Source organism: Zalophus californianus, chromosome 1, assembly GCF_009762305.2.
Source record: "Zalophus californianus isolate mZalCal1 chromosome 1, mZalCal1.pri.v2, whole genome shotgun sequence".
NCBI lineage: Eukaryota > Metazoa > Chordata > Mammalia > Carnivora > Otariidae > Zalophus > Zalophus californianus.
The window spans coordinates 179,968,542-179,995,047 of record NC_045595.1 but is presented as its reverse complement, the minus strand read 5'-3'; positions in this window follow the sequence as shown (position 1 = coordinate 179,995,047).

Below are 26,506 nucleotides of genomic sequence, written 5' to 3'. Positions count from 1 at the left end.
AGGGTTTCATAATTTTCTCACATTTGCAGTTACTGGACTCAATTAATTTTATTACTATGATTCCTGCAAGACTCTCAAGAAAGTTGCAATTAGATTCTTAATATAATCACCTTATTTTGGAATTGTAAGATTCCCATACAAGAAATATATAGACTCAATGCTACTTTCACCTTTTTGAGTCTATATATTCTTCCCAAATCCTGTCATCACATTATTCACTGCTTAACTCTGTGATTCCTGTGGATAGATATTTTAAAAATCTTGATCAGCTTCTTCAGTTTTTAGTGAGAGCTTTGATTTAAATTAACTAACACTATTAGTAGGTAGAACAATCCCTGAAGCATCCGTATTTTAGCTAATTTTCCCAACCTTTTTCAGTCTAGGTAAGAAAATGTATCTAAAGAAATGTATGTTAAGAGTGGTATATGTAACTTTCAGCCTGTGTATTGAAATACAAATGTTCCAATCTTGTTCTTTCCTTTTTTATCTCTTGCATAATGAAAGTTATAAAGGGCAGGAACATAAGGACAACACACCAGATGATTGTGAAGAAATGATATAGAAGGAAGCAGTGTCCTTATTTGATCTTGTTGAGCACAGTCTAATTGTTCATCCCTAGACTGCAATGTGAATAAACAATAAACTTTTATATACTAACACCGCCACATTTTGAGGTATCCCCATTACAACATCTTGGCCTTTACTCAAACTAATACAATATCTAGAAAAAATGTTGAGTAGGGGATTGGATATTTGAACCAGGAGTTCAATGGAAAAGTCTAAGCTGAAGATAAAAATGCAAGAGCCATCCATATATAGAGTGCATTTAATGCCACAAAGCTGAATGATATCATTTAGATAGTGTATCTAGATACAGAAGATAACCAAGGACTGAGCCATGGGACATATAACAGTTTAGAAAATATGAGTATGAATAAGCAAACATGTCTAAGAAAAAGAGGCAAATGCAATTGATAAAGATAGAAGACTGCATGCCATCTCAGCATCCAAAGAAAAAAGAGGTTTGGTTTCTTTCTTTCTTTTTTTTTTTTCCTTTTTTAAAGGTACATCAACAGTATCAAATGCTGCTGACAAACTGCATAAGAATTTATCATAAATTTAGCTTGTGGAGGTCGTTAATGACATTGGCAAGAGCTATTTTGATAGAAAGCAGGGTCAAAGACTACTGGGCATTGATAAAAAATGATAATGAAGAAATTAATGGGAACAGATTTCTGTTAATATTGTTCTTTTGAAGAATATTTGTGCTAAGTTGAACAAAGGAATGTTTTTGTTTAAATATAGTTGATATATTACATAAGCTTACTGAAATAATATAGAAAACAGGAAACAGTTGAAGAGCAGGCTTTGTTATAATAGGGAGATTCATTGCTTTAACAGAAAACGAAGTATATGGATGGCAGGTGCAAGTATGTTGGTAGATTTAATGATAAGAATATAAGAAAAATAATTGTTTCTCCTGTTTTATCCTTTATTGTTTCTACTGTTTTAGTGAATCAAGAATAAAGATAAATATTTTAGAGTAATCAGGGAGGATATATACTGGAGGCTAGAGGAGAATGGGGAAGTTGTTAAGAGTCAGATAGGAGAATAAAAGGACTTAGAAACTAGGAAATATACACAAACTTCCAATCTCTTAACCAATTTGAATGTATATGGGCATACATTTCTAGTAGACAGTGTGGACTTACATCTTTCTCTAGACCTGGATTAAGAGAAGTAATATATTTAACCAAGTTAGGGTTTTAGCCAGTTGAGTAAAAAGTTTGGAGCAAGGGATGAAGAAGCTACTGATGGAGTAATTATAGTGGTGGACAGTGGAATCTAAGCCAGCTAAGAAAAAAGCAGTGATTTGAGGAGCATGAGGAAGAGTAAAATATTGAATAGTCTGGTAGGGTCAAGATTGAATAGCCTGGTAGGGTCAAGAGATGATTAGATTCAGAATCTGAGTCTGAGAACTAGATAAGGTAAACAAAAACAGGAGTCAATCCTTAGAGAGGATCATCTTTAACAGCTTATGCCAGTGTCAGATGCAACATGAGATTCAAATTTCAGCTGTTACTGTTTGTTTGTTTGCTTGTTTTTGGTAAAAATTCATTATCAATGTTTCAAATAGATTGACTAGTAGTCTATAGGATGTTTTGATGAAGTGTTTATCTTCTGTTTCATTCCTTAAAGTATTTTTTTTAAAGATTTTATTTACTTGAAAGATAGCAAGAGCAGAAGAGAAAGTACAAAGGAAGAGGGAGAAGCAGACTCCCCGCTGAGCAGAGAGCCTGATGCAGTGATGTGGGGGTCGCTCAAACCCAGGACCCTCCAGGACCCTGAGATCATGATCTGAGCCAAAGGAAAGGCAGACGTTTAACCATCTTAAAGGCAGACGCGTTCGTTACAACTACATGAGCCACCCACGCGCTCCTCCTTAAAGTATTTTAATTGACATTTGAATATTGTGCAAATGTAACTTCTAAACAGATGACATCTTCACAGACTAATGTCGTTTAACATTTATTTTTTTTATAAAGCATAACTTGTTCAATTTTAGAGCTCTGCTCCTTATGTTTTAACTCTGTAATTTTCATTCAGATCTTTGTTCTTCCTTTTCTCTATATAAAGTTTACAATGTACTTTTAACCTAAAGACTAATTCATTTATCCACTTGTTATAATATTCCAGGTAAATTAATCTCAACATTCTTTTGAGGGTAACTTTTTGTTAAAGTTGGACTTTTTATTACCTGGATTTTGCAGTTTTTCTGTCCTTCGAGTTTGTTTTTATGTTAGATTGCATCAAAGTATACATTTATGGCAATATATAAGTAAGAGTGTATGCTAATCAAAAAGTCCTATAGACTTCCTAAAATTCTTGGTCTTCTTTCAGAGATGAATAATGTGGAATTTTTCTCCTATAAAATGACGTAGCCTGCCTTCTGACATATTAGTATTCAGATATTTAAGACACTTTGTCAGAGCATGCCTGCATTCATATATTATATTTTATATGAAAATTATAATCAAGCCACTGGTATCAAGTAATTGCCCACATCAGAAATGCAAAGTATACTTCAGATTATAAAGCTCCCTCAAATGATTGGACCATAGACAAACTACTCCCTTTAGTACATTTCTTTATTATCTGTAAAACTATAGATCTAGCCAGTAATAAAAGTTCTTGTTTTTTCAAAAAAGAATCTTCAATAACTTAATAGGTTAGTGATAAATTTTAATGCTGTTTGGTACTTTGCCTTTAATTTTATTCTTTCCATTTCACTTCATATCTCTGGGATCTCTTCCTACACTCAGAATCATGTCAATTAACTTTTCTATTTCTACTCTGTTTAGGTGTATTATTGAGTTTTTTATGTTCCCTTTTAATCATAGCATAATTAGGACAGATTTCACATTTTACACAATCTCTAAATTGTAGCTGTAATTAAGATAAAAATACTCTTTTTAAGGAGTATTGGGGTAATATATTGAAGGGTGCAGGATAACAGGTTTTGTGGCAAAATAGTAGAAAATAGGTGTTCCCGAGCTTAGGAAAATGTAATGATTCAGTTAACTGGGTTTATCTTTCATTGTCCTAATGCCCCTATGTTAAATGGAAATCTGTTATAGTAAATACTGCTGTGTGTGTGTGTGTGTGTGTGTGTGTGTGTATGTGTATAAGTGTGCTGATGAGTCTCTATCAAACAGAAGAACTATAAATACTGAGTTGATTTGTTTTCCAATCTCAATCTAAGCTTCCCACATGATTAAGCATATGTACTTCAAGATTATATTTTTTGAATGGCTTTCTTCTCCTTTTTCCCAAGGTAACCTTCTTTTACAATTATGATAAAATTTTACATGCATTTTATTACTGCTCTATTTTTTTAAAGTAAAACGTATTTCCCAGCATTTGTTACAACTATATATTTCATTAACATCCTATTTAATTTTTAATCATATCATTAGTAAAGTGCTAATCCATTATTGCCTATAAATTATCTGAACCTACTGTTTAGAGATATACCTATTATTAACTCATATGAATATGCCAAATCAATTTTTAGAATAATGCATGTTATAATTCAAATAATTTTTCACAAATGAATTTTAAGATGTTATTAAGTCAATAACAATATGTGTCCATGACTAATTCTCTCTAATCAATTTGCAGAATCTTTAAAATACTGATCTCTCAGTTGTAATTTAACTATATTCATAACAGCTTCCTTTACTAAAATTTTAGTGTTTTATTGATTTGGAGTCAGTTTTTAAATTTTCTTCTAGAAATTTAAGTCAATATAAGAATATTGTTAGTATGTAATTACTACTAAGTAAGTCCCCCCCAATATTTTTGGTTCTTAACATTATACCTTTACATATCTTAACATTATATTTTTTATAATTACATTATTCTATTTCACCAAAATACAAAAGGAGAGTTTTTATTGAATTATAATTGACATACAATATTGTATTAGTTTCAGGTTTACAAACATAGTGATTAGATTTTTTATACATTATGAAATTATCACCAAAATAGGTCTAGTTACTATCTGTCACTATGCAAAGTTGTTACAATATTGCTGACTATATTCCCTACGCTGAACATGACCTCTCCTCAACTTATTTTTTATAACTGGAAGTTTTGTACCTCTAATCCTCATCACCGATTTCACCTGCCACCACCGCCCCCCACCCCCAGCCTCTGGCAACCACCAGTTTGTTCTCTGTATCTATAAGCCTATTTCTGCTTTGTTTTGTTCCTTATCTGACCTCCACTTAAATGTTTTGCTAATGTATTAGCAGATGATTAATTTCCCTCTTTAAACTCCTACCTGAAGTACAAAGCTACACACTGGTGAGTGTTAGACTGCTCTCTAAAACAATCCACACTTCTACTTACACACCTTAGTTGTTATGTACCAATAGTCAGTTGTGTCTATTCCCAGGAAATGATTTTATCAGGCATAATGTTCTGAAATTACTTAGTTCAAGTACATATTATGCAAATTCATTAAATATGAGTGTGAAAAAGAAGAGAATGTTGACTTTATGTAGACTTAGTTGAGTTCTTAGAAAGGACCTATGAAGTTGAAAGATTATATAATTTTTTGACATACTCAGTGTGGGTGAAGAGACTGAGAGTTTGGGAAGGTTAGTATTACAATTCAGATTTATTTTTCACTAGATTTGTTTTGTAAGTGTCAAGAATCATGATGGCCCATCTCCACTTTAAAGAAACCTAAACTGGAAAACAAGAGATAATGTATTTTAGGCTGTGGTTTATGCTAGAGATACAATTCCTCTCAGAGAGACAGTATTTGGAGAAATGGCCTGGGCTGAGTCACTCATGTTTTTGACCACTTCATAGGTTGGCACTCTTTGTACTGATCAGTACTCAGATCTCTAAGGTAGATTTTCCTTTGACAAGTGAGGTGTTTGGGGGCAGAGACAAATATTTTGGATAAAATCTTAATGTTTTAAGTTTTGGCTGATGCCAATACTCAGAGGGAAATCCTTTTGATCTAAAGCTATTCTTCACAATATGAGACAATTCCGGATTTGGAAGTAATCTTAATTTATTCCAACTATCTTCTCTATGCATGTATCTAATTTAAGAATATCTTGAGAAGTGTTACTTGAATGTTTAATGCTTCATTTTGTCTGTGAATATCTCAGAAGATTTTGTGCATGAATTAACTATTGCTGACATACAGATTACTTCCAAACCTGATAGCTTAAAGCAACAACAATGTAATATTTCTCAACATTCTGTGGGGTGGCTGGATAGAGTCCCTACTGAATGTGCTGAGACTTACTCATGTGGATGTAGTCTGTAGAAAGAACAGCTGGTCTAGAAGATCCAAGGTTACCCCACTAACATCATGTCCCGGGAAGGTAGCTGTCAGCTGTGGGATGGTGGTCCTAATCACTAGTGACCTCTTAACCTGCAGTAAGTAAGACTAACTCTCTTATACATCAGTCTCAGGACATATCTCATGAAAGTCAAGTGTGAAAGCTACAAGGTCTCTTTAGAATTAAGCTCTGGAACTCGCACAACATAAATTTTACCATGTCCTAGGGTTAATGCAAATCACAAAGCCAGCATAGTTTCAAAACGTGGGAAAATAGACACCTATACTTATGAAGGAGCTTCAAAATATTGTAGCCTTGTTTTTGATTCTATCAAATTTGAAAGTTTTTTTTTTATTAGACAACTGATTTTCTTTTAAGTCTTTACCAATTACCTTGTTATAAACTTTTAGTCCTATACAGACCTAATCCAATGTTCAACATGATAGTTCTTTGGGTATATAGACACAGATGTGTGGCCACCAGCTGTGATCCACCCTCAGATACTTCACTTCTGATAACAGGGCAGTGATTCCCCTCAACATTTTAACCGTTGTCTTCTAAATATATTTATCCATTCTCATTTTAGATTTTCTGAAGTTTTTAAAAATTGGTATCAAACTATTAAACACCATGATATTTCACTCAAGAATTAATCATTCCAATGACATATTTCTAAAATTCTCAACCACTAGATGGATTGGCATTCTCTTACATAAATCCCCTCCCTCTTCCTACAAAAACTGTGTTTCAAACACAGTAACTGACATAAAGTAGATATGTATTAGAACAAATGTAACTCTTTTAATCTTTTTAGGCCTTATTTACAAGTCATTTATAAAGCAATACTTGTTGCATGAGGTTTACAACTTATGTACCATGTCAGCTCTTTATAGTTATACATGAAAATCATATGTATAATACATAGTGAAAATACTCCAAAAGCCTGAATAGAAGATAATCTCCCATTTTCCTAAGATTAATATCCACCAAAAGACATACTTAGCTAACTTGATTATTTAAACATTCAGAGATATCAATAGAATAATCAAATATGTACTTACAATATTTTATTACTTTAGTAGCAAATACTTATTAAATCACATATGTAAAAACATGTCCACTCAGATATAATAATATTTTACTTTTTCAAATGTTTATTTGTATATTTGAATCACTAGTTTCATGAAAATATCTCATAAGTCACTGTAAAGTATCATTTTATAATATATTAAAAAATAAAAATAAGAAATTGAAATAAAACTATATAAAATAAGGGCATGGGTGATTTTTATGATAAAAAATGAGTTGTGGATAACTTCAAGCACCATGACAAAGATAAAGATTAGAGAATACAAATACAGTGGCAAGATCTTCCAAGTAGCTGAGGAAAAGAATGGTTGCCTAAAATCAACTGTAGTCATAAAAGCTCTAAAAACAAAACAAAAAAAAAATGGAATACAAGTGGAAGAACAGTATGCAAATATTGTATATTCTGACAAAGAAAAATATAATTAGTATGAGAACAGAAGGGAGAGAGAAAGGGGAAAATAGAAGTAGTTCATTGATTGTTGAATAGGTAAAATATGGGTGAAATGATATCATAGAAAGCTAATGAAACAGATACTAAAAGGCTAAATAAGAAAACAGGGAAATAAATGCACTAAAAAAAATGAGTACATGGAAAATATATCATCGTAGGGGCCGAGGGCAGGTTGCTCCAAAATGTGCTACTTTGGCATATTGATTATTTTAAACAAAAGTTACTTAAGAGAAAAGCTGTGCAAAAGGGACACTCAGATCCTCCTCTGTCCCCTTAAAAGCTGGAAATATATATCCCATATGAAAGGTACCCTCCCTTTATCATGAGGTAGAAAGACATTCTTATCACTAGAGACAGGGAATTTTATGCCAAGAAGGCTATATACACAAACCTTGTTACTTTGTACTAATTTAAAACTGCAGTCCCAAATTCTGTTTAGAATTCCTTACTAACTGAAGCTCCCAAAGTTAAGTTTTCTTTGTCCTGTCAATTTCTCACAACTTATTGTCCCTTTGTCTAAAAAATATGAATTGTGTTCCTTGGTCTTTTCTTTGGGTCTCAATTTCATGATTGGTCTCCATGCATACATAATAAAACTCTGCTACTTTTCTCCTGTTAATCTGTCTCATGTCAATTTAATTCTTAGTCCAGCTGGAAGATGTTGGAGGGTAGAGGATAATTTTTCCTCCTTTTCACTATCTGTGATTAAAAACATATGACAAAATTGAGACTAAACATAGCAGACATATCAATAAATGTGCAACTTATTGTAAAAAATATTTCCAAATTGATTCATATACAAAAAAGATTCAACTATTTGCTTAATATAAGAGATAAAGTAATAAGAAAAGTCTAAATAAGAGATTGCCAAAGATCTACCAGGGGAATTGAAACAATAAAGATGCGAGGTTTGTTACCTTGTTAGTGAGTCTCCTTGCTCAACTATAGACCCCAACAGTTAAAACCAGAAAGAGACAAGACTGATTAACTCATGTTCTAACTAAAACTCATTATTTCTTATTGCATTTTCTTGAACCATTAATGAAAGTGTTTTACAATGACTAGAACATCCCAACCACCAGACCAGAAAAGGGATCGCAAAGGGATGCCTAGAAGACCACATCCTATACATCTCTTACTGGCTAAATACATATCAACTCCCACCCATGATCACATGTACCTATCTACTCTCTTGCACACCACCAACCCCCCCCACCCTCTCGTTATAAAACTCTAGATGTCCATCTTGCCTGTAGAGAGGCCATTTAAGCCTTGAGCCTGCTACCTTCCCTGGCTGTAGGCACCTGAAATAAATTTCTCCTTTTCTCCTTTCCAAACCATCATCTCCTGAGTTATTGGCTTCACTTGTGATGAGTTTATCCAAGTTCATTCAGAAGCAGTGTTGGCAAACCCAGCCAGGAGCTATGCTTTTGATTTGTCCAGCCCCCTCGGGATTCCCGAGATAGAGCAGTTGGCTGCTGCAGTGTGCTACGGCTTTCCCATTGCTTTCCTGGGTTAGCTGCTCTGATAGATTGTTTGGTAACAATCTTATACCAAAGTGTAATTCAAACAGAATAGCTTTATTCATGCAGACAACGCTTCTTTTAAGGCTAAAAGTGACAATTCACATTTTAGATAAGTATCTTTGTACCAGATAACATAGCATGCACTTCTACTGGGCTAAAGGAAATTCAAAGACTCTTCACTACAAGACTGTCTAAGTAGACAAAATATAAATGAGATACAGAACACATAAACAACATGAACGATGTCATATCTTAAGAATACATATCAAATATTAGAGAATATATCTTAAACATGGAATTTCTAATCACTGTGGGAAAGATGAACTTTTAAATAATGGTGCTGGGGAGCCTGGATGATGAAGTTAGTTAAATATCCAACTCTGGGTTTCAGGTCAGGTCATGATCTCAGGGTCGTGAGATGGAGCCCTACGTTCAGCTCCATGCTTGGCGTGGAGTCTGCTTGAGATTCTCTCTCCCTCTCCCTCTGCCACTCCTATTTGTGCACTCTCTCTCTCTAAAATAAATAAATAAATCATTAAATAATAGTGCTGAGATAACTAGACAGTGTTTTTGGAAAAACAGAATATAATTGTTAAAATCACATATCTCACCACAATTTTTTTTAAATTTATTTATTTGACTGAGAGAGAGAGAGAGCACGAGCAGGGGGAGTGAGAGAGGGAGAAGCAGGCTCCCCGCTAAGCGGGGAGCCTGATGCAGCACTCGATCCCAGGACCCTGGGCTGAAGGCAGATGCTTAACCGACTGAGCCACTCAAGTGCCCCACATATCTTACCATAAATAAGAATATATGCTATATGTATCAAGTGCCTAAATATAAAAACTGAAATACTAACTGTCATAAACAGAAAATTCAATGAGTTCTTCTATAGTCTTAATATACGACTCAAAATATTTAAAACTCACTGAATAAAATAAGAATCCATGCAATCATACCATCATGAATAAAAAGTAGAAGATAAATAAATAGATAGGTAGATGATTAGATAGATAGACCAACAGAAGAAAGGCTCTAACTTGTGGCTAATTTCCAGGTAATAAATGTATAATAAATAACAGAGTTACTACATCACCATTGACAACTATCATAATAATATTTTTCCAGCAAGATGAAATGAATAGCAATAATTGTTTCAGGTGTAGGGGCCAAGGGCAGACCACCCCAAGATGGGCCACTTTGGAATGAATACTGAATATTTTTTTGACCTAAAAGCAGACAAAACCCACCAGATTCAGGAAAAGTTCTTTACCTCCCTCTCTGTGGCCTACATTTACATTGAAAAGGAGAGACTGTACCAAAAAGAGCTATCAACAAATTCCTCGTTACCTAAGAAACTTAGGTGCACAATAGGGCACTCTTCTCACCTTTCTGCTTATGGTCTTCTTCCTGTTTGCATCCCCAGACCCTATCTCTCTCCTCAGCTCAGGATGTCATATTAGCCATGTTGCCTGTCTTTGGAATGTCTGTGTGGATTGCCCATATGTACAAAACTACATTGATTTTTTCTTAAAGATTTTATTTATTTATTTGAGAGAGAGAGAGAGAGCGCGCACAGGAGAGGGGGGAGGGTCAGAGGGAGAAGCAGACTCCCCATGGAGCAGGGAGTCAGATGCTGAACTCGATCCCAGGACTCCAGGATTATGACCTGATCTGAAAGCAGTCGCTTAACAAACTGAGCCACCCAGGTGCCCATACATTGATTTTTTTTTTAAAGATTTTATTTATTTATTTGACAGAGAGAGACACAGCGAGAGAGGGAATACAAGCAGGGGGAGTGGAAGAGGGAGAAGCAGGCTTCCCACTGAGGAGGGAGTCCGATGCGGGGCTCGTCCCAGGACCTGGAACCATGACCTGAGCCGAAGGCAGATGCCCAACGACTGAGCCATCCTGTTAATCCATCTCATGTCAATTTGATTCTTAGTCCAGCTAAAGGACCTTGAAGGACAGAGGAAATTATTCCTCCCCAACACAGGTATTAATCATCCATGTATTATGAGCAAAATTATGATAAACATGAAAATATACTGTCACAAAGCATCTCCCCACAAGATATTTACAGGGAAAAATAGGTGGTGGGCCAGTTTTCTTCATTGTGAACTTACTAATGGAGCTAATCTTCAACATATGTTTCTTGTTATGAATCATTGAAAACTGAAGTTATGGAATTCTTTTTTTTAATTTTATTTATTTGTTTATTTTAAAGATTTTATTTATTTATTTGAGAGAGCGAGAATGAGAGAGAGAGAGAGCACATGAGGGGGGTTCAGAGGGAGAAGCAGACTCCCCGCTGAGCAGGAAGCCCGATGCGGAACTCGATCCTGGGACTCCAGGATCATGACCTGAGCCAAAGGCAGTCGCTCAACCAACTGAGCCACCCAGGCGCCCCAGGTATGGAATTCTTATCAGAAAAACATGAGCTGAATGCATAACCAGTGTAAATTACAAGATAAATATACACAGTATGGAATGTTCTACATAACAACTGTCCTTTCCTCTACGAAATGCAAAGGTTCTGAAAGAAGAAAAATGAAGAAAAATTTCCAAATCAGGAAGCCTAAAGAGACATGATAACTGATACATCATGTAATCCATGATCAAATTCTAGTAAATTAGTTTGCTTGTGAGGTAACATGAAATTAGAATATCTTTGGACTATATAAATAATATTAATATTCTTATTTTGATAATTACAGTCTGACTGAATAAGGCATGTGTAACTTACTCATTCCTGAGCATATATGGAGAGAGAGTCAGAGAGAGAGAGGTAATGGCAAAGCAAATGTAATAAAATGTAACATTTATAAAATGTAGGTAAAGGGAATAAGGGAAGTTTTTATATTCTTTTTGCAGTCTTTTGAAAATAAAGCACTTCAATGGGGCACCTGGGTGGCTCAGTCATTAAGCATCTGCCTTCGGCTCAGGTCATGATCCCAGGGTCCTGGGATGGAGCCCCGCATCGGGCTCCCTGCTCGAGTGGGAAGCCTGCTTCTCCCTCTCCCACTCTCCCTGCTTGTGTTCCCTCTCTCGCTGTCTCTCTGTCAGATAAATAAATAAAATCTTAGAAAAAAAGCACTTCAAAATAAAAATTTTTAAGTGAATTGCAGTATTTTTTTTCACTCACATTTTGTTGCTTCCATTCATTTTGTAAAAGAGATAAAGCAAAGTGTCACAGAGATAAGAGATGAAAGTTTGAGAACAAAGTCATTGAAAATTAGTTCAGGACATGCAGGTCAAAATGGGTTTTAAAAAGTAAAACATTAAGAAAAATGGGGAAAGAATTAGAGGAAAGGAATGTGTAAATAAAAATTGAAAGATAAAGGTCATAGAGGTTTTGGAGAATACGAAGGCAAGATTTTCATTCATATTATTTTCAAAATTATAAAGTAAGTTGTAACTTAAGTGTAGGCAAAATCTAGCTCCACATTTTCTGTTTTCCCTATATGATTATGCAATGAAAGATAGCAAAGTAATTCACATATTCATGCAAGAAACACTTAAACTAGAATAGATGTCCATATTGCCGCAGAAAGTGCACAAATTTGGGAGCCAGACAGATCTGCATTTGAATCCTACCCTTCCAATTTCCAGCTTTTTAACAAATGTTAGTTCCTTTTTTACAGAAAAGAAAACTGGCTAATTTTGTTGCACTCCGTGAATTTTAAGATGAGTTTCAAAAAACACAGAAGGATTGGAAATCTGTAGCTTTTAAGAGGCTAGCTAGTTTCATTCAGTTAGCTAAGTCTTTGGCAGACATGATCCATATTTATCTGCATAAAAATTTCCCCCTAGAAATTCTGCTTCAGTGAATGTGGTGGAGAATCCAAGAATTTGCATTTAACAAGCACCCCCAGATGATTCAGATCTACATTATATTTTATGAATCACTGCTTTAAATGGAGAAGCCCCAAATTACTGCATTGGGCTAATCTTGCTCTGAAATATTAATGTTAAATGAATCCTTTCTCAAAAGTCAGTTTCTATATATTTGACTAAATGGAAAAATATAGGAAAAAAATTCTTAGATTATTTTTTTGTAATAGCATCATGTTTGAATTAGGAGAAAGTTAATTTTGCTGTTTTTATGTATCAATTACTGTAACAAAAATGTTTTCCACAGTGTGGCCACTTGTATTTGAAATCACAACAGTGAGACTGGAAATATTCACAGATTGATTTGTAAATGGAAAGTAAACTGAAGTGGCCAATAGTTGAAGGAAAAATAAATAATGCAATAGGGAAACTGAGTCACATTAAGGTACTTACAGATACTTAAATTACACAAGGGATTATTTTCAATAATAGCTGTAGTAAGGGAAGGAGAGAATTAAATTGTGTGGTATTGTAAAAGGAATGGATAGATAGACTCATCATTATATAACATATTTCTGGTGAGCACACAAAATATATAATATCCTTATTTATAGGATTATTTCTAGATTTAACCACTGTCTTCATTCTGTTCTAATCAAGCATTATCAGAAAATTATGTTTAAAATTAAATTTAAATATCTGTGTCACCAGCTAGACCCCAAGACCTGAACTTTACTGCTCACCTGCTTGCACGCACCGACTTTTGTCCCACATTTTTCCTTCAGCTCTTCTTTTCAGCTTATCTCCTAACTCAGGCAAAAGACTCAATGGGCATAGCGTCCTGTGATGGAAACCGAAACTACCTCTCAAACAATAAGAACTGCCCAAGTTAAGAGCTCTCATGGCCTAGACCGCTCAAACCAGTTTGAGCTTAACCCGACTCACCCCTGCACAGATGGACTATGGAATTACTGACAGTTACCTTTACTTAATTTTAACACTAAAATCTCTGCCCAAGAAGGAGCACAAGCCTCATTTACTTAGCATACAGTGTATATATAGGCATGTTTCCTTAAGGCACATGTGCGACCTTATGCTCACCTCCATATATGATGAGAAGGCCCCCCTTCCTAAATATTCATTCTATTGCCCTAAGTAAAAGGTGCTCATTCACCCTTGCTCGGGGAGTCACAGCCTTGAAAAGTTATTCCCTGTGATCTCTTTATTTGCTGCAAATAAAGTTTCCTTTTGTGAAGACTCCATCTTGTGTAGTTTCTATCTGTAACTCACTAAGGAGTAAATTCACATTAGTTCAGTTACATCTGCACTTTTCCCTCCTTATGTTGGGAGCATCTACCCTTGGTGAAAGAATATTGCTTTAGAAAATTTTTTAAATAGATAAAAATTCTACAAGTTGACATGCAAATGGCAAAATACTGTATTAACAATACCTTATCATCATTACATTTAATATGATCAGAGAAAATGCCATACATCATCAGTCCAGTTTTCTAATGTAATCTCTCTTTGACAATGGTCAAAGTGACATTTTGTGGAAAAGCATGGTAGTCATCTTCCATGACCATACCTTCGAAAATAATAGCAGATTTTAGATGTGACACTTGTAGTAAACTCCCACTCCATAAATTCCAATCTTCTTTTCTTTCATAATCTATTTTGTGCAGAGACATTAATGATACACATTTTCTCAGTATAGTTAGTGTATCTTATGGATATACTTCAACTTTGCATGAAAAATGTCCTAAAATATGAGGGAAATCATTGACCATCAAAGAAAAATTAAAATCTGTTTATTTTTAGTTAAAACGTCACCAATTTTATTTTTGTGGTATTAGGGAGGAAGAAATTTTCTTCTATCGAAGGTTCTTCTAGCTGGACTAAGAATCAAATTGACATGAGATAGGAGAAAACCAAATTTAGTTTCCCATTGTAGGTAGGCGCCAAGGGCAGGCCATCTCAAGATGGGCCACTTTAGCATGAACATTATTTTGAATTAAACACAATCCAAACCAGAAAATCAGAACAAGTGCCTCAATTGTCTGCTTGTACAGGAAGAGAGCTATTAACAGAGATTCCTCTTTATAGAAGGAACTTATCTGCATAATAGGGAACCTTTGTTTTCCAAACATCTCCTTTCACCTTCCTGCTAATGGTTTTTCTCCCTTTTGTATCCTCAGGCTCCTACCCCTCTCCTTAGCTCATGTAAGCATCATGCTGCTCCACTGTCTGTGGAATTTCCATGTTTGTGTGGATTCCCCCATGTACACTATTAAATCTGATTTTCTTCTGTTAATCTGTCTCATGTCAATTTGTTTCTTAGTCCAGCTAGAAGGATCTTGAAGGGTAGAAGAAATTCTTCCTCCCCAATATGACATATGAAGAATCCACACAGACATGAAATTCCAAAGACAATCAGGCAATAATAGGCTTATGTGACATCCTGAGTTAAGGAGAGAGGTAGAGTCTGGGAATACAAACAGGAGAAAGACGTTATCAGGAAGGTAAGAGATGCTTGGAAAGCAAAGTTTGCCCTGTTATGCAGTTAAGTTTCCTAGGTAAAAAGGAATCTCTTATTAATAACTCTCTTTTATGTATAGATTCCAATGTAAATTTAGGGCATTAAGGGGGAAGTAAAGAGTTTTTCCTGAATTTGCTGGGTTTTGATTGCTTTTAACTCAAGAAAATATTCCTGCCAAGTGGCTCATGTTGAGGTGTCTGCCTTGGCCCCTCTAATGGGTTGGGTAAGATGAGGAAAAACCTTTTTAAACAGACAATAATGAGGGTTGCCTGGGTGGCTCAGTTGGTTGAGGGTCTGACTTGATTTCAGTTCAGGTCATGATCTCAGGGTTGTGGGATTGAGCCCCAAGTTGGGTTTCATGTGCAGCGGGGAGTCTGCTCCAGATTCTTTCTCTCCCTCTCCCTCTGTTCCCCCTCCACTCTCTCTCTCTCTCTCTCTCTCTAAAATAAATAAATAAATTTTTAAACAGATAATATCGATTTTCATAAAAAATAAAATGTTTCATCTATGACTATTGATTATTTGTAATTTTTTGAGAAATCGCATTTGTCTGCTAAAATTATTGCATTAGCATTAACAGCTATTTCTTAGGATACAATTTTATTTTTGCCCTTAAATTACAGTGAGGGTGATCAAGAAATGCTCTCTACTGTAGTTAATAATAAAAAGATCTGGATATAAAATAAGTAGTAGTAGAGAGTTAAACAAATTTAAAGCTTAAAAATCTGAAGCAGAAATAAATTAAGCATTTTTAGCAGGAATCTGGAAGAAGAATTAATACAATAGTCACATAGCTTGCTATCTTAGGTTTAAGGCATTATCACTATTTTTCAATTAAAAACTAAAATAAAATGGACTCTTCTCATGATATAGCTATTCAAATATTAACATATAACTACATGTGTAAAATGTAGCTATGAAAAACTATCATTTTAGGGACAGTAAAACCTGCTTTCACAGTTTCTGCATTGGTAAATAAATTGCCTTATTTCTCATTTTCTCCGACTTTGACTTTGTAGTCATGCCCTCATTACCATATTCAATTAATTAGTGCACAAAGGTAATATTCTAGTGCTCACAACTCATGGAGTTGCATTATTGACTCCAAACAAATAGGGCAGATTCTTAATGCAAGGTGAGTATTCAGAGATCAGAAGAAATAAAGCAAAGAACTTCATACCTTTGTGAAAATACTAATACTAAAAATTCATTACTTGACCAAGAAGACCTCCTACAAGGACAAAGAAACAGAGAAAAGAAAAAAATAAATAAAAGAAAGAAATAAAAGAAAGAGTACATTGAAATTGAATGTAAAAATGAGGGTTGCATTCATTTTTATCTCACCTTGACCTGACGTGACCGAGTGGAATTAAAACAAAAATATTTCTTTAGAAACTTGCCATCTCACACATTCTGAAAGAAATCACAGCATTGTTTTACTTTGGTAATTTTTTTGTATTTATTATGTATTTTTACACCAGTGGCAAAAGCATTTCAATCTGTGATATTTTCTGTATGTTCAAAATTTTCTTAATTCCTTGTTGAATTAATGTAGGAGGGTTTCACAGCGTGTTTTACATAGCTTTGTTGGGGAAAAAATGCAAATACCAATGTGATGTAAGATTTTTTAATCTTATATTCTGTTTTGCCTTGCCAATAGAGTCACGTTAGCCTGCAACGAAATAAAGTCCTTTCTGAAGACAAGTCTTAAAGCAATGCCCTATGTTTGGTCTTTAAATATAGCCAAATGCCACTGCCTATAACAGTACCCATAATCCCTATAACACAGACAGCAGAATGTGATCAGTCACAGACTTAGTTTTAGTCATGTCCATTTCCCCCTTTTCCTCCAATGATGAACTCTTCAACATCTTTCCCACACTGCTACTAACTTAAGTGAACCTCTTAATCTTGAGTAAAATAACAGCAATATAATAATAATATAGATACTTCAAAATGTCCCTTCACTGTATCCAAACACAAAATTTGTGGTTCACTCCTGATATTTTCACTCTAAAATGGAAAGCAAACTGGGAAGATTATGCAAATACCTTTCCTCTTTGTGTCTGCTGGGTTTTGTACTCTCCGTCTCAGTCCTCCTAGCCCCTCCTTTTGACTCCAGGGGTTGTTACCAAAAGAACTTTTCTGCTTCCAAGTCTCTTACTTTCCCACAGGAATGCCTCCCGCCCCCTTTCTTTTGGTCTTTGGAAACTTATTGGTAAAATGGCCCAGAAGGGAGCATTTAAACTTGAGAGATTAATTATCAGGGAGAAAATTGTGGAGATTATATGCTGGTTTTAGAGGGCATCAGTACCTGTCTTTTTTCCTTAAAAATTTGACTTTTTTTGCTATCTTATTCTCCCAAGCTTCAATCTTCAATCTCTGAGAATTTTGCCTAAAGCTTACTGTTAATACTTAAAAACAAAACAAAATAAAGCAAAAAGTCAAAACAGGAAAGTCTTTAAAATCAGCATGATTAAGATGCAGATTTAGATGACTCATTATTCAATTACTGTAAAAGTGTGGTACTTTTCCAATATGTTCTAAATATATAACTTTACGTGAAAACAGTTTATGGAATAAAAATAAATTTTAATATATCCAAATTAGAATAAAAAAAGCAGATTGGGGGTAGAATAATTCTTTAATCAGAGATGATTTTTGTCTAGACAATTTAAAACTGGTAAAGCTATGAGTTTTAAATAGAAATTTAAATGTCAAACAATGAGCAATTCATATTTTAATTATTTAGTACTTAAAAGCTCAAAGGCGTATAAGAAATCCCAGCACGTAAGCATAGGAAGGCCACCTTGTGTAGCAGCAATACTTATATTTCCAAGTACTTATTCTTATGGGCATGAGAAGAAATACGGTGGATAGGTGGAATCTTCCACTCACTGCTGCTCCTTAATTTAAATATCTGGAGAAAAGCTTAAAAAGATTAATTACAATTTTCCTTTTTTTTTCCCCTTGACTATAAACTTGTGAAAGTGACATTGTGTTGTACTCAAGAAAAGATCTTGTTTAAGAAATGTTTCACTGTTCTGTTCCCTCAGGCTGAGCGATCTCTTTCTCTCCTTGAATGGCTTGCATAAACAGAGCTTTCTGGCATATGCATCCAACTGAAACAAATTAATAACTGCCCTCAATTGTACAGTAACATTGTTTTTGCACCATTCATTACTACATTAGTCCTTCAGTCATTTAGGATGTCCCTCAGATGTAAGGATTTGAAAAAGTGGCCAAATGCTTCTGCCAGAGCTTCATTCTGTTGAAAAGGTAGTAGCTTTTATATTAGCAATTTGTCAACTGTTGCAAAAACTTCAATAGTATGATTTTGGCTAGAAAACAGATATAAATACATAGCATTCAGGCAAGCTTATTCTTTAATGATAGGATTATCTGGTTGAAAGTCCTAATAGGCCATTTCTTTATGACATACTTTACTTTCTTTCTACACTCATTTCACTCACAGATACAATCTTTCAGTTCAGTTCAATACCATTTTGGCTTTCCTTTCATGAAAGAGAGAAAGAAGAAAGAAAAAGAAAGAAAGAAAGAAAAAGAAAGAAAGAAAGAAAGAAAGAAAGAAAGAAAGAAAGAAAGAAAGAAAGAAAGAAAGAAAGAAAGAAAGAAAGAAAGAAAGAAAAAAAGAAAAAAAGAAAGAAGAAAGAAAGAAAGGAAAGAAAGAAAGAAAGAAAGAAAGAAAGAAAGAAAGAAAGAAAGAAAGAAAGAAAGGAAAGAAAGAAAGAAAGAAAGAAAGAAAGAAAGAAAGAAAGAAGAAAGAAAGAAAGAAGAAAGAAAGAAAGAAAGAAAGAAAGAAAGAAAGAAAGAAAGAAAGAAAGAAAGAAAGAAAGAAAGAAAAAGAAAGAAAGAAAGAAAGAAAGAAAGAAAAGAAAGAAAGAAAGAGGGAAGGAAGGAAGTTATTTTTCTTTCTGGCAAAGAAAATTTTGTGTTCCTTCACCTCATCTACAAGTCTAATATGAGATGTTTGAGCAAATTTGTTAGTGAAATTGCCGGGTAAGAAAAAAATTATCTTAAAATCAACATATCACTTATAGAAGTATACAGAATCATGTGTCTCTCTTCCAGATAGCTTAAACAAAAATCTCTGAAAAATTCATCATTTTCTTACGTTGAGCAAAGTCATAAGTCATATGGTTTTATAACCAGGGCCAGCCTTAGAAAAGAACTTAAGAAGTTTGGGTCTCCATGAGAGTTTCATAAATTTCAGTGCCATCTTCTTTCTGATTCTTGTTTCCATGCCACTTTTTCCCTGTTTCTCTTCCTTGTTCTCTGCTTTCAATGAAAACATGTCCCTCAACTTGACTGAAACACTGGTTCTGCTTGGCAGGTATCTTGATTCCTATCCTTTGGTTTTCTTTAATATGATCATGATTGAAAGTGCTTTGATTTTAGTTAAATTGAATCAAGATTTTTCTAGAAGGCAACTAAGTTATGTACCCAAATTGACTTAAATTTTCTAAATTTCAAAACAGAAAAAACAAAGACATATTCTATATCAACCTATGCCTATCATCTCCTTCTTCTGCTTTTACTAACTGCTCACAGCTAGATCCAAAAGGACATGGGAACCCTCTGATTTTATCTCCCAGTCAATGTGGATTTCACACTGGATTTCCCTCAACTGAGGCAGAAAAAACTGAAGTATTCTTGCCCTCCCCACCCCACTCATTTAATGGGTTTCAAATATATGTCCATATCTCAAAACAAATTTGATATCTGAAAGGTCCTGTTTGACCAGGCAAAACTTTTGACAAAGAGAACTAGTAAATGAATAAAATAATATAACATGATGAGGACAGTGTGATGCAAAGGGGTCTTTCAGGAGACTGTAGTAATGATCACAGCCCTATCCCAGTTCAGCATTCCCAACCATCTGTGCATCTGTGTTCCAACTTCCTGCTTCCCTTTCTCTGTTTCTCTTATACAAGAGAATATACAATAGGATATACAAGATCAGTCATGATTGTATTGTTTCATCTTCTCCCTCTCTTCCCTTCGTTCTTTAAGCTCTAGCAACATTCAATTAACTCCTTAAATGATGCTATGAATTTTATGCCTTGCGTGTGCTTAACTAAATAACAGATCTTCAGAATAGGGTACCATTCCTGGAACATGAAGCAGGGAGGGTGGGCTAAAATATAGATGTTAATTTGTGTGTGCTGCGGCAGGGGGTGGAGTGGGGAGAGGGAGGGAGGAGGTTTAGGGATCAGGGAGAGAAGACAGGAAGTAAAAAAAGATTGAAAAGTTGTTATATACATGAAAACATTCTTGGAAATCACAGTCAGGCTTATGATCCTGGGCCTGATCAGAATTAAGAAAGACTAGAAATAATTCCTTGAGGGCGCCTGGGTGGCTCAGTTGGTTAAGCGACTGCCTTCGGCTCAGGTCATGATCCTGGAGTCCTGGGATTGAGTCCCGCATCGGGCTCCCTGCTCAGCGGGGAGTCTGCTTCTCCCTCTGACCCTCTTCCCTCTCGTGCTCTCTGTCTCTCATTCTCTCTCTCTCAAATAAATAAATAAAAAAATATTTAATAATTCCTTGACCATTTATTCTGCTATTAATTCAATAAATATTTAGTGAGTGTATATTAAGTAGGGGTATATCAAGAAACAAAACAGCCAAAAAAAAAAAAAACTTCCCCTTTTAGGGTTTATATTCTAGGTGGCAGGAGACAGACAATCAACAAGAACAATAAAAATAGTAATAACATCTTTAGCAATGAATGTTCTGAGGAATCTTGAAGTGACGATATGTTTTGAATACAAGATCATTTTAGAACCGAAGAGCAGGTAAAAAATCATGAGACTAAATCAGAGACCATATGAAAATGAACTGCACTTAACTAAATGAGAGCCCATAATAAACTACATTAATGGACAGAGAGACAGCTAAGAGAGAATGAATATGGCAACAATCTGAAAGATATAATCAGTAGAAAGTATTGATTGATTCATTGGGTAACCAAATGGTAAATCAAGTGCCATCTCCTTTTAGAATCCCACCATCTATCAGAAGCACAGCTCTGCATCTAGGCACTTCCCCAGCATTTGTCTTGTTCCAAGGGTGTAGAATAATGCCAAATCCTGAATCTCCCTCTCCCTGACTTGTTTTGTGTCTTTTATGTGCTGAACTCTATGCCTCACTGCCAAGTGCAGATTGTGACCAAAGTGTACTTTCAGTGTTCCGAACATAAACTTCTATCAGAAGGAAATCCTTAGAACACTATGAAGGTGAAAATTAATTATAAATTTTGTCACTATATTGTAACTATAACGATGATTTTTGTATTTTATCAAATGCTTACTTCTATACAAATAATTTTTAATATGAATATTAATTTATTTGTTATTTAGATGTGTTTTGGGTTATGTTTTCAATTTCCTGTGTTTTGTTATTCAATAGTCCACGAATATTGTTGAGTGTATAATTGTGAGAGAAAAGTTAACAAAAACAACGTCTCTGACTTCAAAGACTTATATTCTGGTGAGAGAAATTGATAATAAGCAAACATACACCATCATCATCAACAACAACAAAGTACATATTATGTCAGTTGGTGAAAGAATTACAATAACAAATAAAGCAGGATTGGGGAGAGAAAATGAAGAGGGAATAATCTAAACAGAGTCTTCACAAAAAGCTTATCTGATAATGTTCCACCTAAGGACAGACTTGAATGAAGTGAGCCATACAGGTATATGGGAGGAGTGCATTTCAGGACAAAAATTTGGTCTGTAATCCCTAGCAGCAAACTCCTGGTTCAATACATCATTAATGCCTCTAGAATGGGTGCATACTGGCCAAAATACATGACTCACTGCATTCCGAATACGCTTATTTTCTTTCTCCTTTAGTTTGTACTAAATCTAGTACACTATATAAATTATTTTTCTTAAAAGTAAAATCCAGAAATTTTCATTTACAATGTGAGTTCATCAAAGACAAATATATTTTTACTGTTTCATAACTTTTAACTTTATACAACTCCTGCAAAATATATCCCCATTTCTAAATACTTTGTATGGAGTGCAGACACCCTATAAAGAAAATGAATAAAAAGTAGCATTAATAAAGACAGTAATTGGGATACTCTTACTTATCTTATAACTGTACCCCCCTCACACACACAAGCTAAAAGATGAAAATGTGCTTTAAGATACAAGATGAGTGTAAAATACTGAACAAATACATATAATCTAAAAGCCTTTATTTTATTCTATGACTCTGGGTCAATGATTTCTTTGCTCAGCATGTTGTTCTTCATTACCTAGCTTAATTAACTGATGACTCCAAAAGTTAATTAACTTAATTTTTATCTTATCAAATCTAACTGTGGAGAAGTATTTATAAAGGTATGGATATAGCAGAGCATGAAATTTATCATAGCACAGTTTTTATTGTTAATTCTCATTAATGGATATAAAATAGGAAACCAGCGTGACTTGTTTTATAATAACTAGTGCCATGTTATTATACATAAGCATCAGTTTTTATTAAGTATCAGATTTAGAAATTCAACTATTTCACACAAATGACTTTAAATGACTAGTGTCAACTCTCTATTATCTTAGTAATTGTATTATTAGTTGTATTTTCAGTAATTTATGTGTCTTGGGCATTATTCAGATTGCCATTTGTCATAAAAGCAGTTTTAAATGTGATTTGTGTATATTTCTGGCACAAATTTGGTAAAGCGATTAACAGCATGTGAAAAAAAGTCTCAAAGTTATATAGATTGTTTTACTAGTAAACAATTACAGCACCAAATTAATTAATGCTAATATAATTAATCCCTCCTGTAATAATTATATTAGAACAAAAATGCCAACTCTTGACTTACTTTCAAGAAGTTAATGTGACTACGAATTAATCATATCATATCTGATAAGATCTTAGAGGGAGGAAAATTTCCCACAATACAGAAGTCTTAACATAATTCTGAATCCAAACACAATGTGACATCAGAGGCAGCCTTTACAATAACACACCCAAGAGTTCTGGACACAGAGAGGTCTAGGTTTAAATGTTGGGTCAACTATTTTCTCTGAGTATAAAAATTGAGCAAGACATCTAATCTTGGAGTTTATGGTTCCCATCTCTAAAATGGTCACCATTTTGATGACCTAATACATACACAATGTGTAACACTGGATATGTGTGTAGCAGATAATTCATTAGTATCAGTTTCATTTCACAGTATTTTTTTTCATTATAACACCCAGGTCATTATTAGTTCACTATGCACCAAATATAATAAGCAGGATGCTCACTGAAGATTTCAGCCTACCCATAACGATAATAACAGAAACAACAACAACTTGAGCAAACAGACCCAATTTGTTAAGCACTCTGGTAAATACTTCTAGTTATGTTCAGAAATATCGACAAAAATCTCATTATATTTTGGGCTTTAACTGAAGACTTTTTTCAAAGAACATACAGTCATGCATGTGTGAAGTGGAAGAAGCAGAATTCAAATCTACTTTTCTCTGATATCAAACCTGTATCTGATGAAATACTAAATTTAGGCATGTTGTTTTTACTATTATGTGTATGATACAATTTTTTACCAATTACAAAAATGCACAGTTTTAAATAAAACAATGAAAATAATTAAACATTCTTTCGAATAAAAAAGGAAGTATAAATTATGTAGTGAGAAATAACTCTTTTTCCTTGAGAACTGGTGATAGAAGTTGTTTCCGATAAGCATCATCTTGCTATCTTTAATTCAGGAAAGAATTCTGTCAAAACTGGCCAAGCTGTTCTAACAGACTTGATACCATTTTGACAAACAAAGCACAGCACACCCAGAGGCATTAGGGAGCAAGACTTCCCAAAGATCATGTGTACTTTGGCCATCTGTGTATTTTAAATTTTGAGAACAATAAATCTCACAGAATTGGATATTTTGCACAGACTTTTGCGTGTTTGCACATTTTTGATAGAGCTGAACATTATTTTATGAAACTGATATATCTCTAAAATATTTCTGTAAAATCAATTTCAAAATATAGAATCTTATTTTTCCACCAGTTTTACTGTATCACTTGATATGTTTCACTTGATATACATCTAAAATATTTTTGCAAAACCAATTTCTGAATACAGGATCTTATATCCCACTATGTTTTTCTGTCACTTGATCTGCATTTCTCCAAAAAACTAGTTAGAAATTTAAAAAATATAAAACTCACATTTAAGAAATCTAAGTTTTGAGTATATGTTGGATGTCAAAACAACAGTAGTGCTCAAAAGAATTCGCAAATAGAAATGTAAATGATGGGGAAGTGTTTTGACTTTTCTATCAACTGTAATTTAACATTCTAATGGAATAGCAACAATTATGAGAGAATTAAAAATAATGCAATGGCCTTAAATTTGCATATATGAAAGTCTTTTCTTCCACATGATGTTGTAGCAAATAATATACTAAATCTAATACTAGTAAACATTAATTAGTTTCTAGCCACTGCTTTAAATTAATTATATCTTTTAATCTCCATAATAGCATTTTAGGTTCTTTACTCATTTTTTTAACCAAAAAGCATTTTTGAAGAATTGTACTTAAATTGATTAGTCAGGTTAACTAACTTATCCATGGTTATATTGTTGATGCACAGCAAAAATGACATCATACCTAATCTACTTGAATTTAAAACTCATGGGGTGCCCAGGTGGCACAGTCCTTTGAGCGACAGGCTCTTGGTTTCTGCTCAGGTTGTGTGTGATCTCAGGGTCTTAGTATAGAGCCCCCTGTGGGTCTCCCCTCTGAGCTTGGGATTCTCTCTCCCTCTCTCTCTGCCCCTCCTGCTCTCTCTCAAATAAATAAATAAATCTTTAAAAACAATTAAACTCATGATATTCATCACTTTGCACTAATAACTCAACCTAATTCTTTGAGTTTGCTACATTGTGATTCCTGAAAAATTGGAGAGGTTCCTGGTTTTGAGAAAGGAAATTTCAGAGTTCAGTAAGAAAAATTAAACTTTTAAGAAAATTTGAAAGGATAGGAAACAGAAATAACTTTATAATTCAGCTAGAAAATAAGTCTTATTTGAACGCAATTTTGTCAGGGGAATGATATGAGAATTTAAAAAATATTATTTATGAAGGTTCAACCTCTTCAGATATCCATTTAAAATACTGTCTTCCAAGGATTCGTTAACTCAGATTCTTAAGAACTTACATAAACAATTTGTAAAGAATAATTAAATTTTACATGTTCATTAACCTAAATATATCTATCTCAGAGGCACTTTTTCATTGTACGATAGATTCTGGTATAAAATTTCAATTCTCACCAGTAAGGGAATAGGACAACTTATTCCAAAATAGATAAAGGAATGGACTCTTCCTGTCTTAAATAGTCTCTTTTCCAAGTTCTGATCCAGAGGATATAGTTTATTTCAAAACGAAAACAAGGGACCCCTGAGTGGTTCAATCAGGAAGCATCAAACTCTTGATTTCAGCTCAGGTCATGCTCTCGGGGTAGTGAGATCTAGCCCTGTGTCAGGCTCCAAGCTGGGCATGCAGCCTGCTCACGATTCTCTCTCTCCCTCTCCCTCGGCCCTCCCCACCCCACACTGTTATTCTCTCTCTTAAAATATATAGATTAGATAGATAGATATAATATAAAAAAAAACCAGAAACAGAAACAAAATGTTTAAAAAATGAAACTTGTCTATGTGTTTCCTAGGATTTGATGAAGATGAATTTCTAAGTGAAAGAAAGGTTAATTTACCACATATACCATGTGCTGTTTGTTCATAATCCATCAGCATTTGGGCTGCCTCCTCAATCAGGTTTATTTTATGATCTTTAGAAACCTGACACTAAAAATATAGTACAGGTTTTGCAAAAGTTATTAACATTTATAAGAACACTGGAATGATATAAACATAATAACACTTTCATAACACATGTGTATGACCCATTCTTCCCATACCAGATATGTATCAGGTTTGAGGAATTCAATAAAGAACAAAACAATCTCCATGCCCTTACCTTACTTATATTTTATAAAAATTTAATTTTAAGGACAATACAATTTCAGATAATAAATTCACTGTTGTTTTTTTTTTTTTTTTTAGTTATTAATATCTTGTGGAGCAAATAGGACATAGCTAAACTTTGAAGCAGGGTCATGATTTGACTATTTGTAGGGATCATAAAC